Below are 14,816 nucleotides of genomic sequence, written 5' to 3'. Positions count from 1 at the left end.
CACGAGCCCAACAAGCCATGCGCACACGCACGCGCATGAGGCCAGCATAGTACGTGCGCCACCGCACACGTCCCATCCGCACGGGGAATAAGGTGTGCAGTCTGCACGTGATAGGCTTGGTGATTTAAACACAATCAAATAACACCATCGACACCCTATAAAAAATTAAATTTAAAACCATAATCAATCTAGGTGATTTAAAGACCCAACTTCGATAAAAAAATTACAGAGAAGGTTCGGTTATCCTTACTAGGGTCAAAAGTCAATTGTGTCATCCCGAGCAGCTGTTGTTTGCGGCTTGGGTTGGGGTTTTTTATGGTCGATTTTTAAAAGTTAATCATTTAAATAATGATAGAAGGAGAAAAGTGGAGAAAAAATTGAGAGAAACGTTTATTGAAAGTCAGTTTGGTGTCTCTAGCATGGTGGCGCCACCTTGCTCCGTTATCTGCTGCTCTACTCGAGCATCCCCTTATTCCTTCTCCACTCACCCTCTGTCAGCTTGGGTTTTTTGGGCCAACAAAGGTAAAGCTTAAATACCCTCCTTGTTTAATCCAAATCGTTTGATCGAGCTTGCGTGGTGTGATAGAGGTCGTCTTATTGCAGGGTCATTAAGGGTATTTTTGACATTTCTCTTCGCGAACACTCCTAACTGTCAGATTGCGTTCCCAACATTTTATTTGGGCCATCCATTGGATGGACCCTTACATTAGATTATGATGGAATTAGGGTTGTCTACTTGATAACATGAGAATCACCAGCTGTGGCGGCCATGCGTGGAGCATCTGCTGACGTGATTATTACGCGGCACGATCTGATTGGCCACGTCATTGAGTTAGCCATCTCACATGACTTTTTTTCCAAAAATTGCAGAGTGACCCCTAATCACACAAAATCCTTTCAAATGGGTCCGTTTTCATTACAAAATGGTCTTGATTTTGGGATTTTATTCCAAAAAGGTCCTAAATTAATTATTTTAATTATTTTTCACATGTATTTTTAAGGGTTGGTTTCGATATTTAATTTAACTAATCCATGTATTTTTAAATTGTAAAATTCACCTAAATAAAATTTAAACTTTATTAAACAATAAAATTAAATTATTTTTAAATCCCGGATATTACAACTCTCCATCTCCTTAAAAGAAAATTTTGTCCTCCAAATTGCAATAACACATCAAACCAGTGAGGGTGTTTAGCTCTAAAGTCTTATTCCAGTTCCCATGTAGCTTTGTCCTAAGAGTAATTCTACCATAAGACTTTGATGAAGGGATTGTTCTGTTACAAACTACCTTTTCCTTTCGGTCCAACATGAAAATGAGTATCTCTTCATAAGATAAATCCTCCTGGAGTGGAAGAGAATCATAAGACAAAATGTGCAAGGGATCAAGGTTTTACTTCCGTAGCATTGACACATGAAAGACATTATGGACTCTGAACATTTCTTGTGGCAGTGCTAACCTGTAGGTGGATGATCTAATTCTCTCCAGAATTTTAAAAGCTCTAATGAAGCGAGGGTTCAATTTTCCCTTCTTTCCAAATCTAGTGACGCCCTTGAGGGGCATTGTTTTAAAAGACACATGATTGCCTACCTCGAACTTCAAGTCTCTTTTTTAAGTATCTGCATAACTCTTTTGCCTACTTTGGGCCACCTAGATATTCTTTTTTATTGTGGCAATCTTTATTGTAGTCTCATCTATAAGATTTGGACTAATTAATTTCTTATCATCTACCTCTTCCCAACAAATTGGTGACCTACAAGGTCGACCATATAGTACTTTGTAAGGGGCTATGTCGATGCTTGTTTCATAACTTTTGCTGTAGACAAAATTTATCAATGGCAAATGGCCATTCTAATTGATACAAAACCCAAGATCAACAATGGAATCCAAAACCCCACATATACATCAGCAATCAGAAACTCAAAATCCTAAGCAAACCCTTCCTACTTGATCCGCACTCAACAGGAGAGTGAAAACCAAGGTCACTGAGAAATAAATAAATAATTAGAATTGAAAAGATGCCACGAGACTTACCTCGATAACTGATCCCAATATCTAGCACAACAAGTCAGTCGAAGACCCACTCACTCACTCTTGCAAGCTTGAAAGCTTACAACAAGAATACTTGAATTTTATTAATAAGCTGAAAATTTTGAATTAAATTACAACTCTGAATTGAAGGCCTATTTATCGTGAAGGATATGCAAATAGTAAGGAAAAAAAATAATCTCCTAATTAATGGTAGAAATTACATAGGAAATTAAATCTAGAATAGAATAGAAAACTAGCAAAAATTAAGAAAATTATAACTAAAATATGATTTATATGATTTTCCTATGACAAAAAATTTTTAAATATGGAATATCTTAATTAATTGTGACTGATTTAGGGGAAGAGATTCTGTCAAGATATTTTCCTCTTTCTTAAGTATTTTCCTTTTTCGTGAGATTTGGCATTTAAAGAGTTTTCCTCTTTTATCAAGATAACTTGCAATTTAGGAGTAATTTCCCCTCTTGGCTGATCTTTAATTGTGAAGATTTTCCACATGATTAGGGAATAAAATTCCATGGGAATTTTTCTTTCCCATGTCGTCTAGAATTTTTCTATTTTCTTACTTATTTCCCTCTTGCACTTGGGGTGAATAATATATACTATTATACCCTTGGGTTAACGGTCATGTTGTCTTCTTTCCTTGAGCTTTTTTAATTGGTCCAAACCCATCTTCCTCATTAATACACGCTTGGATGAAAAGTTAGAAGGCTATTATAATCTTTTAGCTCTCCCCTTGTAATGGGCCCACTTGGCATTGAGATATCCTTTTCGCCAACTTGATCCATATCCATGCTAACATCATCCCCTCCTTCTTTAAAAAGATTTGTCCTCAAATCTTGACCTATATCAAAAAGAAAAAGGTCAAAAATATTAAAGGTAGTAAACACACCATACTCATCTAGGAGATCATTTTTGTAGGCATTATCATTGATACGTCCTAGAACTTGAAAAGGTTCGTCTCTTTGGGGGTCCAACTTAGGATTTTGTTGATTGAAAAATCTTTTCTTTTACATATGAACCCATAACCAATTGCCGGGTTAGAACACTACTTGTTTACTTCCTTTATTGGCATGTTGTGCATTGGATTCATTTTTCTTTTAGATATATTGTTTGGCCTTCTCATGTGTGGCTTTAACAAGTTTTGCTCTCTGCTGACCATCAGTATCCTGAATTTCCTATAAATTAATGGTGTGAGGTCCAATGGAGTTAAAGGATTAAAATCATAAACAATCTCAAAAAGTAAAAACCTTGTAGATGTATGAATGCTCCTATTATATGCAAATTCTACCATAGGCAAACAATCCTCCAATATTTTCAAGTTTTGGCCAATTATAGCTCTAAACAAGGATCCTAAGGTCCTATTAACGACCTCAGTCTAACAATCAGTCTAGGGGAGACATACAGTAGAGAATAACAACCTAGTTCTTAATTTATCCCACAGAACTCTCCAAAAGTAACTAAGAAATTTTACATCCCTATTACTCACAATTATCTTAGGAATGCCATTCCCTAAAAAATAAATTTACGATATTTGTCGCATCATCAGTCTTATAGCATGCGATGAAGTGTGTCATCTTACTAAATCTATCCACGACAATAAACATGGAGATGAGGGGTAAACTGAGAACTACTTTTGGAGGAACCTTTATACTTTAGATATTTCTCAATCTTCATAGCCATGTGTACTATCTCATATAGATCTATGTAGTGATGCAGTTCCACAGTATTGGCAATCTCCCTATTCAGACCACTCAGAAATCTAGCCATAGCTTCTGGACTCTCATAAACTCTAACCTTGATCATTGCCATCTCCATCTCCTTGTGGTAATCTTCCACCGAAAGGAATCCCTGGGTCAATCTTTGGAGCTTCTAGTGTAATTCTTTGTCATAATAAGATGAAATAAATCTCTTTCTCATAATAGACTTCATCTCTCTGCAGATGGATACAAGTTGGTCTCTATCTCTTCTCTTGAGGGTGGTCACTTGATCCCACCAAACAAGTGCATAATCTGTGAACTCGATTGCAGTTAGCTTTACTTTCTTGGTTTTACCATAGTTGTGGCAGTCAAAAATCAACTTTACCTTTCGTTCCCACTCGAGATAGGTCTCTGCATCATTCCTTCATCTAAACAGGGGTATCTGCATCTTGATGGATCTGGTGTCATCATGTTTCCTCCGAATTTCTCTTCTATCAACTTCACTATTATTACCATGTAACTTATCATTATCCTAGTAGTGTCAACATCTGGGATGACTACAGTTCCTTCCTCCATCTCTTTCATCAATTTTTGTTGTTATACATTCAATGGCAAAGCTCAATATGTTGTAGATGTCATCCATCCTAGCCTCCATGCATTTTTCCAAGGCCATAGGTCAGTTGGTTTCACTAAGTTATGACATATCTACAAAAAGATGTTAATGGACAAAAAGAAATCACTCCCTCTCAATCACTCGTGTTTACCTCTCATGTCTTCTTCCGTTAAGTTGATTGTTGGAATTGGATCTCTTGAATCAAGACAGGTAATGTTATCTTTTAAGACTCTGCAAAGAATCCTAAAAAAAGAATCTTGTTCTCTAAAAGTTCAGAAGTAAGCACACAGAAAAAAAATATGTGATGCTCTTATAATTATAACTAAGAAGTTAGGATGCAATTAACCACTTAGATGTATAATGGAATTAAAGCTCTTAAAAAAGAATGAAACTAGGAGTAGAAAATGACAATTATGGACTTACAACGTCAAGGATCCAATTAATCCCTATGGATATAACCAAAATGTTATACCTAATTATTCTACCCCAATGACGGCTATGCTCTATGACTCAATTGAGTTTCTGTGATGTAAATGCTAATGCAGAATATTGAATGTAATGTTGTAAAAAGAAAACTAGGGAGTCACACACCTCTCTCTCCTTTTTTTTGCTTTCTGTTTTCTTTTTCTCTTTGTTTTTTCTCTCTCTATTTTTTTTTCACATATTCTATTTTTTTTTTTTTCAGAATCTCTCTCTTTTTTTTAGTTATAATGACAACATAAAAAAACTTCTTGAAAACAAACTAAATGAATTAGCACTTTATGTAATGAGTGCTAATTTTATGTAAGAAAATAAATGTAAATAGTAAATCAAAAAAATAATATATTTATTGGAGCCTAAGCTTTAATATCAATTAATGCTGAACCTAGGATCAATAATTGAATCTAAACCCCTGCATACACATCAGCAATTAGAAACTCAAAACTCTAAGTGAACCCTTCCTACTTGACTAGCACTCAAAAAGGGAATGAAAACCAAGGTAATTGAGAAAAAAATAAAGAACTAGAATTAGAAAGACACTAGGGGACTTACCTTGATGACTAATCCCAATTCCTAGCACAACAAGTCGGTTGAAGACTCACTCACTCACTCTTGAAAGCTTGAAAGCTTAAAATAAAAATACTTAAATTTTATTAATAAGTTGAAATTTCTAAATTGAATTACAACTCTGAATTGAATGCCTATTTATAGTGTAGGCCATACGAATAATAAAGAAAAAAATAATCTCCTAATTAATAGTAGAAATTACATAGGAAATTAAATGTAGACTAGAATGGAAAACTAACAAAATTTAAGAAAATTACAACTAAAATAGAATATATATGATTTCCTTATAAGGAAAATTTTTTAAATAGAGAATATCTTAATTAATAGTGGCTGATTTAGGGGAAGAGATTTTGCCAAGATATTTTCCTCTTTATCAAGGATTTTCCTTTTCCTTGAGATTTAGCATTTAAGGAGTTTTCCTTTTTTCTCAAAATAACTTGCAATTTATGAGCAATTTCCTCTCTTAGCTGATCTTTAATTGTGAAGAGTTCCCATATGATTAGGAAATAAAAATTTATGGAAATTTTTCTTTCTCATGTCTAGCAAAAATTTTCCATTTTCTTACTTATTTCCCTATTGCACTTGGGGTAAATAGTATATACTATTATACCCTTGGTTAATGGTCACATTGTCTTCTTTCCTTAGGCTTCTTTAATTGGTCCAAACCCATCTTCCTCATTCATCCATGCTTGGATAAAAGGTTGGAAGGCTTGTTGTAATATTTTAACTCTCTCCTTTGTAATTGGCCCACTTGGCATTGAGATATCCTTTCCACCAACTTGATCCATGTCCATGCTCACATCACTAATGGCCTTTGAAATCAAAGATGCAAGCTTTGAGCAAGTCCTCTAATGTATGAATGGTTCTTTCTAATTAACCATCTATTTAAAGATGGAATGTTGTTTTGAAAAATAACTTAGTTCCCATGGCTTGTTAAAAGATTTTTCAGAATCTAGAGGTAAATCTAAGATCTATGTCTGATACTACCCATACTAGAACCCCATGCAGCCTAACTATCTCCCTGATATAAATTCTAGCCAACTTGTCCAACAGGTCTGTCATTCTTATGACTAAGAAATTAGAAGATTTGGTGAGTTGATTAATAGTTACATAAATTGCATCGTGGCCTGAACGACCTATGGGTTATCCCATAAAAAATTCTATTATAATATGCTCTTGTTTCCATTCAAGGACCAACAACGGTTAGAGTAGGCCACCTGGTCATTAATGCTCTGCTTTAACTTATTAATGGGTGAGACACTTAGAGATAAACTTGGTAATATTCTTTTTCTTACCGTTCTACCAAAATTGGGGTCACATGCTTTGGGACATCTTGATATTACCTGGATGTATGGTGAACTTTGAACTGTGAGTCTGTATCATAATATCTGTCTTAACTCGTCATTATTGGAAATGCACAACCTTTCTTGAAACCTAAGCAACCCATCATTGAAAACCCAGAATTCTAGCTTTAAACCTTGTTATGTGTCCCTCTTAATGACCACTAAGGTGGGATCAGTTAACTGAACCCCCTTAATCCTTTAGATTAACCCAAGTTGAATCATCAAATGAGCTAGGCGCGTGGCACATGTCAGATCTTATAGTTGTTTCATATGCATGGCCTCCATAATTTTAACTTGGAGATCATCATATGGGCTAACATACCCACATTCTTTCTATTGAGAACATATGCCAATATGTTACCCTTACTTGGATGATATAAGATCTTACAATCATAATCCTTCAGAAGTTTTATCCAACATCTCTGGTGCATGTTGAGATCTCTCTGAGTGAATATATATTTTAGGCTCTTACGGTCAATATAGATCTCGAATGTGTCCCCATACAAATAATGGCGTCAGGCTTTTAGAGCGTAGATAATTGCAGTAGCTTTAGGTATTGAGTGGGGTAATTCCATTTATGAATTTTCAATTGTTTAGACCCATAAGTTATAACTTGCCCATGTTGTATCAAAATACACCCCAATCCTTAATAAAAAGCATCACTATATATTGTGTATTCACCTATCCCACCTGGTAAAGCTAACATAGGTGTAATGGCCAATCACTTCTTGAGCTCTGTAAAGCTTCTCTCGCATGCCTTATTCCACTCAAACTTAATATTTTTCTTCATGAGTCGCGTCATACGAGCTACTATACTTGATATCTCTTCCCCAACCTTGCGATAATACTCGACCGTATTGAAGAAGCTTCTAACCTTTTTTACTGTAGTAAGTTATTTCTAATCTGTCACAGCCTTAATCTTACAGGAATTCACTGATACCCTATCTTTTGGTATTATATGCTGCAAAAAGGGAATCTACTTAAGACAAAACCCACACTCAGCTTTACATACAACTTTTTTTCTCTGAGAATCTACAAGACTTGAATAAGATGTTGGGCATGCTCTTCCCTAGTCTTAGAGCATACTAGGATGTCATCGATAAAGATTATGACAAATTAATCTAAAAATAGCTTGAAGATCCTATCCTCTATCTATTAAGTCCATGAAGATTACAGGTGCATTTGTCAATCCAAACAGCATGACAATAAACTCGTAGTACCTGGTCCAAAAGGTTGTCTAAGGAATCTTTCTAGCTTTGATCTTTACTTGATGGTAACCTGAGCGTAGATCAATCTTTACGAAGATCTGAGCCCCCTGTAATTGATCAACAAAGTCATCAATCTTATGTAGAGGATCTTATTTTTTATTGTGACCTTATTCAACTCCCTGTAATCTATATACCTTCTTAATGTCCCTCATTTTTCCTCACCAATGTAACTTAAGTACCCTAAAGGGATACATTATGTCAGATGAACCCATTATCTTGTTGTTCTTTGATTTATTACTTACTTCTTCCATTTCGACACAATGCATATGATATGGGGCTACTGAGATTGGTTGAGTGCCCAATTAAAGATCGATTGTAAATTTCACTTCTTGATCTATCGATAACCTAAATAGCTATTTGAAAAATACATCGAGAAAGTCCCAAACAACAAAAATATTCTAGATACAAATCTCTTCGATTGGTTTTCCTATTTACATAAGAAAGTCATTAAGTTAATGAAATATAATTAAATTAAATTGATTGCTCTCATACACAGACAATATTTGACATGTTATTAATAAGAAAAAGGTTTTTCATTAGGAATATTGAATACAAGTTTCTTATGATGACAACTAACAGTAACATGATAGGTTACTAACCAATTCATTCACAAAATTACATCAAAATCCCCCATATCTAGTGCTATTAAATCTATGTTTAGTTCTCTACTTACTATTTCTACAATGTAGGATTTATACACAACATTTGCTATTAATGTCCCACCATAAGTGTAGACACTAGTGAAAGGCATATACGAGATATATTCAAACATCAAACATAAGTATGCGAAATGAAAGAATGTGTATAACTAGTATCAATTAAAACATGCACATAATGTTTACAGATAGTATACATACCCTGAATCATATATACCTGGCTTCGGCATCCTGTGTAGTGAGTGTCAAAACTCTACCCTAAATTATGGGTTTAGCCTAGTTCTGATTCACATGGCACTCTTAAGTAAAATGTTGAGTACTCTCGCACTTATGACATGCGTTATTGAGGCAATAGTAAGCCCAAGTCCCATGATCCCTACCAAAATTCTAGCAAATTTAGATATGTCATGCATTTGGTTTCTGGGGAGGAGCCTGTGGTGCTACCCTTGGCCTCTTATTTTGTTGGTTCGATGCTACTAGTGTTGGCCTCTAGTGTGGGACTAAGGGTTTAGAACAGCCCACCACTGGGGAAAAACTCTTAGTATTTCTTTCAATCAGTTGTATTTTACCCCATACCTCATTATATGTGCAAATCTCTAAGACATTTAATTATTGTCTAATCTCAGCGTGAAGGCCCCACTCAAATCTCCTGGCCTTCCTATTTTCATCTATCATACTATTAGGAGAGTATTGGCCCAAACTCGAGGAATCTCCGAGCATAATCGATGACTAACAAGTTTCCCTAACTAAGTTGTGCAAATTCTATCTCTTTCAAGTGACGAAGGTATAACACCCCACCCATCACTGTGCTTAAATAATTTGGAAACCCTATTTATTCGAGCCTTTGGCCACATTAAACTTAATTAATTTACACTGTTTAATATTTATCGTATTTCGTAATTTTAGTTGATTTTTTATTTATTTAATTTAATTTTAATTTGTTTAATTTTAAATTTAACTCATTTATATTAAATATTAAAATTGAGAAAAAAATTGAAAAACGGTGAATCGGGAAGAAAATCCCGTGGGAAAAATCCCATAAGGAGTCAACTTGCCCACGCGGGTGTGGGGCATTGTGCACGCATGTCCTTTTCGCAAGCACAAGATGTGCGCACAATGTGCACGTCCCCGCCGCGCGCCTACACACATGGGACGAGCGCATAGCACGTAAGTCCTATCCATACGTACGGCGCGGGGTCAGGACCTGTGCGTGTCCTGTCGTGCATAGCTAGGCTGTCCATGCATCACTTTGCGTGCGGATAGGTGCTGCACACTGTGCACTCGTTTTCCGCACAGCAAACCTGCATGGCTAGGCCCTATGATGCCTCAAGCGACGCATCACCGCCATCAATGGAGGAGGCCCTCCTCCCTCGTTTTTCATGCAGAGCATCTTTTTCTCCTCTTTCTTCACCGTTTCGCCACTTGGTGCAAATCTGACGGTTCCGAAACTTTATAAATTTCTCTTCCCCTTCCCTTCCTCTCCACACTTCCATTCTTCCATTTTTCAAAGATTTAAAGAGAGAGAGATAGTAGTCTAGTGAGAGAAGAAAAGAAAGAAAGGAAAATGGTGAAAGAGAAAATATCAAGATTTCAGTAAGGAATCTAGTATTTCTTTCGACGTCTTAAGGAGTATTTTTTAGATAAACTAAATTAATATGATTGTTATTTTGCCTGTTTTGTATACCTCTGTGTTCAAATAAGTTGAATTGTTCTTATTTTCAAGCATTCTATGTGAATTGCAGACATTTGATGAATTGTATGTAATAAATATAATATGTAATCGGTAACAGTAAAAAGTATAAAAGAAAAGAAAATGAGAAAAGTGGAATGAAGCTTGTATAGTCCGAAGTGTATTTGTAATTACATGCATATTACATCAAGTATTTTGTTAGGCTTTTTATCTCCGATGGGTATCTGTTCCCCTTGCCCTTTAGGGTATCTATTTTTTCCTCCCCTATCTGGTCTGGAAAGATGTAAGATGATCACTCATTGTGGATGATGGCGTACCCTCTGACAAGAGTGGTATCGCACTCTCTGTAGGGATCACATGTGGCTAAGTAATGTCGTGACTGTAGATATTAGGGCCATTATGGCTGGTACGACCACGGTCATAGATTGTACCATGCTTTGGCTAGCCAAAAATAGACTTGAGTAAATTGCCGTATATGTATCTGATCTGCTAATTCCACTTGGATAGTTAGAAATCTATATCTGCCCTAAGATATGGAAGTTGTAACGACTTTGTGAAGCATGACACGAAAATCTGAGCATTTCATGATTTATTTGATTTTCTCTATTATCTGGCATGATATATGTTTGGTTGTCTGTATTAACTTATCATTTTTTTAACAAATAAATAGTTTTCTATAATGTGAGATAGGTAAACAAAGAGGTTAAGTGGTAAGCTAAAATAATTAACTTTTGAAATCTTATGATGTTAATTTAATATTGTTTTCCTTACTGAGCATATGGAACTCACTCTTTCCATCCCCCCCCCCCTCCCAAGATGAGGAAGAAAGTGAGGAACTGCAGGCTGACCTACTCTTGGAAGTTTATGAGGATCCCGTGGATCCACAAGTCTGAGTGCATGACTGTTCCCGCACTTTGATGAGTCCAATAGCATAGTGAAAGAAGTGACCCTTATATTTTGTTTTGTATTTTGCAACCAATTTTGGCCTTAGTATATGTATGTATTGGAACTCATATGTATTGTAAGGTAATTTTGTTCCGCTGCATAAATTTTATCATGCACTTATTATTCTGAATCTGTATATGACACTCATATGCCTTAATGAGCACTTGGGATGTCACAGAAGGTGTTTCAGAAGGTACTTAGCATCGAATGCTGCCAAAAATTGCTCCCAAGTGAGAAGAGTAGGAAAAGTAGCCTATTTGGGTTGCCACCAACATCCTACTTTACCCACGAACATATGTCGCAAGGATGACCTTCTATTCTGGAGTCACCCTAAGTGTTGTGAAGGGGCCTTTTTGATTTTCGTTAACTAGTACTCAGTATTCTCAAAAGTGGATGCCCCTGCAAAAGTAGATGGATTAAGTTTTTTGTACCCATTCACTGTAACTTGGGTCCATCACAAGTAGAGCTGGATGATGCTGGAGGAGAACAAGATTGCATTAAGGAAGAACTGGATTATACTGCAAAGGAATTGGATTATACTACGAATGAATTGAATTGTATTATGGAGGGACTTGATTGTACTGCAAAGGAACTGGGTTGTACTGAGGTAGGATCAGATCTTGCTGAGGTGGAGGTGAGTCATACTATGGTAGAGGTGGAGGGGGATCAGGTAACTCACTTCTCTCTTCCCTGGCCTGCTAAGTAGAAACCAACCTCTTGACCATTTCATAGATTTGATCAATGTCATCCCGTAATGATCCCTCACGAGTTGTTATGTTCAATGGGGGTCTTCCTCGCCTCATGTTTCTCTTTCCTACATCACAAGAGAAAAGTTTAAGGTTTAATCTTTTAAAACTTATTCCCAATTTTAACTTATCTTAGGCTTTATGTACAAGAAATGTTCAAAGGAATACGGCTATGATACCAACTATAACAACCCCAACTCCCATTCAGGGTCCTGATCACATCCCACCATATAACAACAAATGATTTATGGAAATATCTTATGCAAAAAATTCTTAAGATTTAAAAATTACATCCCTACATACTTATTTTAAAATATCTAATGTCCATGAGGCGTGTCTAAGTTTTAAAATAAATACTTACTATAAAAGAAATGAATAACCTTAAGTTCTGTTTTAGAATAAAGTAAAATGAAATGAAACGATCTTCTAACAAATCTCTCACTGTTAAGAGTAAGTCCTAAACGTCCTGATACAAAAAAGATTGAATGTTGAATTGGGTAAGCTACGCTAGCTTAGTAAGGCTACAAAAACCAAACAACGCAATAGCTTTGCCAAAGTTTTGTAGAAAATAATAAAATGGCTGATAGATTATTTATTTTAATAAAATTAGTTTTAGGCTTGAAAATTGGTTTAACTTCTTCACTTCCTGCCCCTTATCTTTTAAATCCCTACCCCTAACTTCAGGTTCCCATTATTTCTTTTCATCCTAATTTCATTTTCAATCATAAATACCATCTAAATAACTCAAATTCATGTTCAACTAACTTTATTTCATTCATGAATACCATCAAATTGCATCAAATTTGTATTCAAAATAATTTTCATTCTCACTAATAAATACTATCAAATCATAATGTTTTCATATCTAAGTACAAAACACTTATTAAATCAATCATCTTCTTTTCACTTAAGAGTTAAACTTGTTTATCTTTATATTTCACCGTGCAATACTCTTCTTACTAATATCATTAGTGGTCCATAGGGATCCCCACTACATGTGGATATTCAAAATACTTCCATAATAAACCATCGATCATCCTCATACCTCAACATATATGAGCACCAAAAACATCGGTCGTCCTCACCCCTCAACTTAAGTGAACGCCAAAAACATTGGCCATCCTCACTCCTTAACCTATGTGAGCACCATAAATATCAGTCGTCCTGATACCTCAACCTATATGGGCGCCATAAATATCAGTTGTCCTCACCCCTCAACATAAGTGAACACCATAAATAACGGTCGTCCTCACCCCTCAACATAAGTGAACACCATAAATAACGGTCGTCCTCACCCCTCAACCTAGGTTCCGGAACCTTCATGCTTGAATATGTTGTGTAAAACCTTTATTTATTCAGGCCCTAAGGCCATTAACTGTTTAAATTTATATTTTTAATTTTCGTAAAATTTTGAGTTTTATTTAAAATAATTTTTATTTACTTATTGTTGTGATTTTATCACCAATATTTTTAATTTAATTTCAGGAAAAACGAAGGAAAATGGCTGAAAAATCCCGTAGGAAAGCCGTGGAAAAAAGTTTCCCTCGCTTGTATGTCGCGCTCACATCTACACGTAACCAACCGAGCAAGCGCCTGCATGCACAATCTTCCATGCGGAGCACAAGGCATGTAGTCTGCATGTTCATTACATAGTGCGAAGATGGCACGTAGCTCTGCAAGCTTGTACGTGTGTCTCCATGCACGGTAGGCCTCGAGTGGCGCGCGCTGCCCCTTGGGGGTAGGTGCTGCCATTTGGGAGGCGTGTGTCGTCCCTTGGTCGGTGTGCCCTCGGTCTTTGTTTTGTCGTCACATCGTCGTCGTCTTGTTAGCCATCTGTCAATCGTTGCATCACATCGCGTCAGTCAACTTTTCCTTCCCTCTCTCTTTAAAGATTTGTGCCACTTGGTAAAAATCTAACGGTCCATTTCTCCTATAAATATGGACCTCCCCTTCCACCCTTTCTTCACCACTTCTTCTTTATTTTTCACTCACCAAAGTATTTTAGAGAGAGAGAGAGAGAGAGAGAGAGAGAAGAGAGAAGGAAAGGAAAGAAAGAAGAGGAACATAGGAAACGACATGCTTTTGGTAAGGAAATTTAGTATTTATTCCTAAGTTCTAAGGAGTATTTTAGATTAATAAACGAAATACTGTATGAATATGAAGTGGCATGATGCATGTTTAGTGTGTATTAAAGTTTAAAAATGTATGGATATATATATTATATGATAATTGCATGATTAATAACGTACTAATACTTGCAAATAAACGAATAAATGATATGAATATGATGAGGTGTTAAGAAATAATACGTTGTGGTTTTATTCAAGAAACATGATATTATCTAACAAAATATGTGAAAATGTACATCGAAATATCTATGCATGGTATTCAAATTAATATGATCCATTAGGCTTTTTATCTCTGAGGAGTTATATTTCTTCCCCATCTGGTTTGAAAAGACATGAGAGGACCGCTCCTTGCAGATGACGGCGTACCCTCTGATGAGAGTGGTTACGTGATATTATTGTAGGGGTCACTATGGTGACGTACGACCGTGACTATAGTTTACATGTAAACCATTACAAATGCATGTTTTGTTCCTCACTCTGATGAGTCCACTTTTGAAGAGACTTGTATTTAATTTTGTGTTGTCGCAGTATTGTAAGATTTAGAACTCAAACTTCACATTGTAAGGGATTGTAATATATTTATTCCGCTGCATATAATTTATCTTGATGCACTTGTAATCTGTTTCTATATC

Source organism: Carica papaya, chromosome 1, assembly GCF_054855325.1.
Source record: "Carica papaya isolate Zhongbai chromosome 1, ASM5485532v1, whole genome shotgun sequence".
Classification (NCBI taxonomy): domain Eukaryota; kingdom Viridiplantae; phylum Streptophyta; class Magnoliopsida; order Brassicales; family Caricaceae; genus Carica; species Carica papaya.
The sequence above is the reverse complement of the archived record's forward strand: the minus strand, read 5'-3'. Positions refer to the sequence as shown.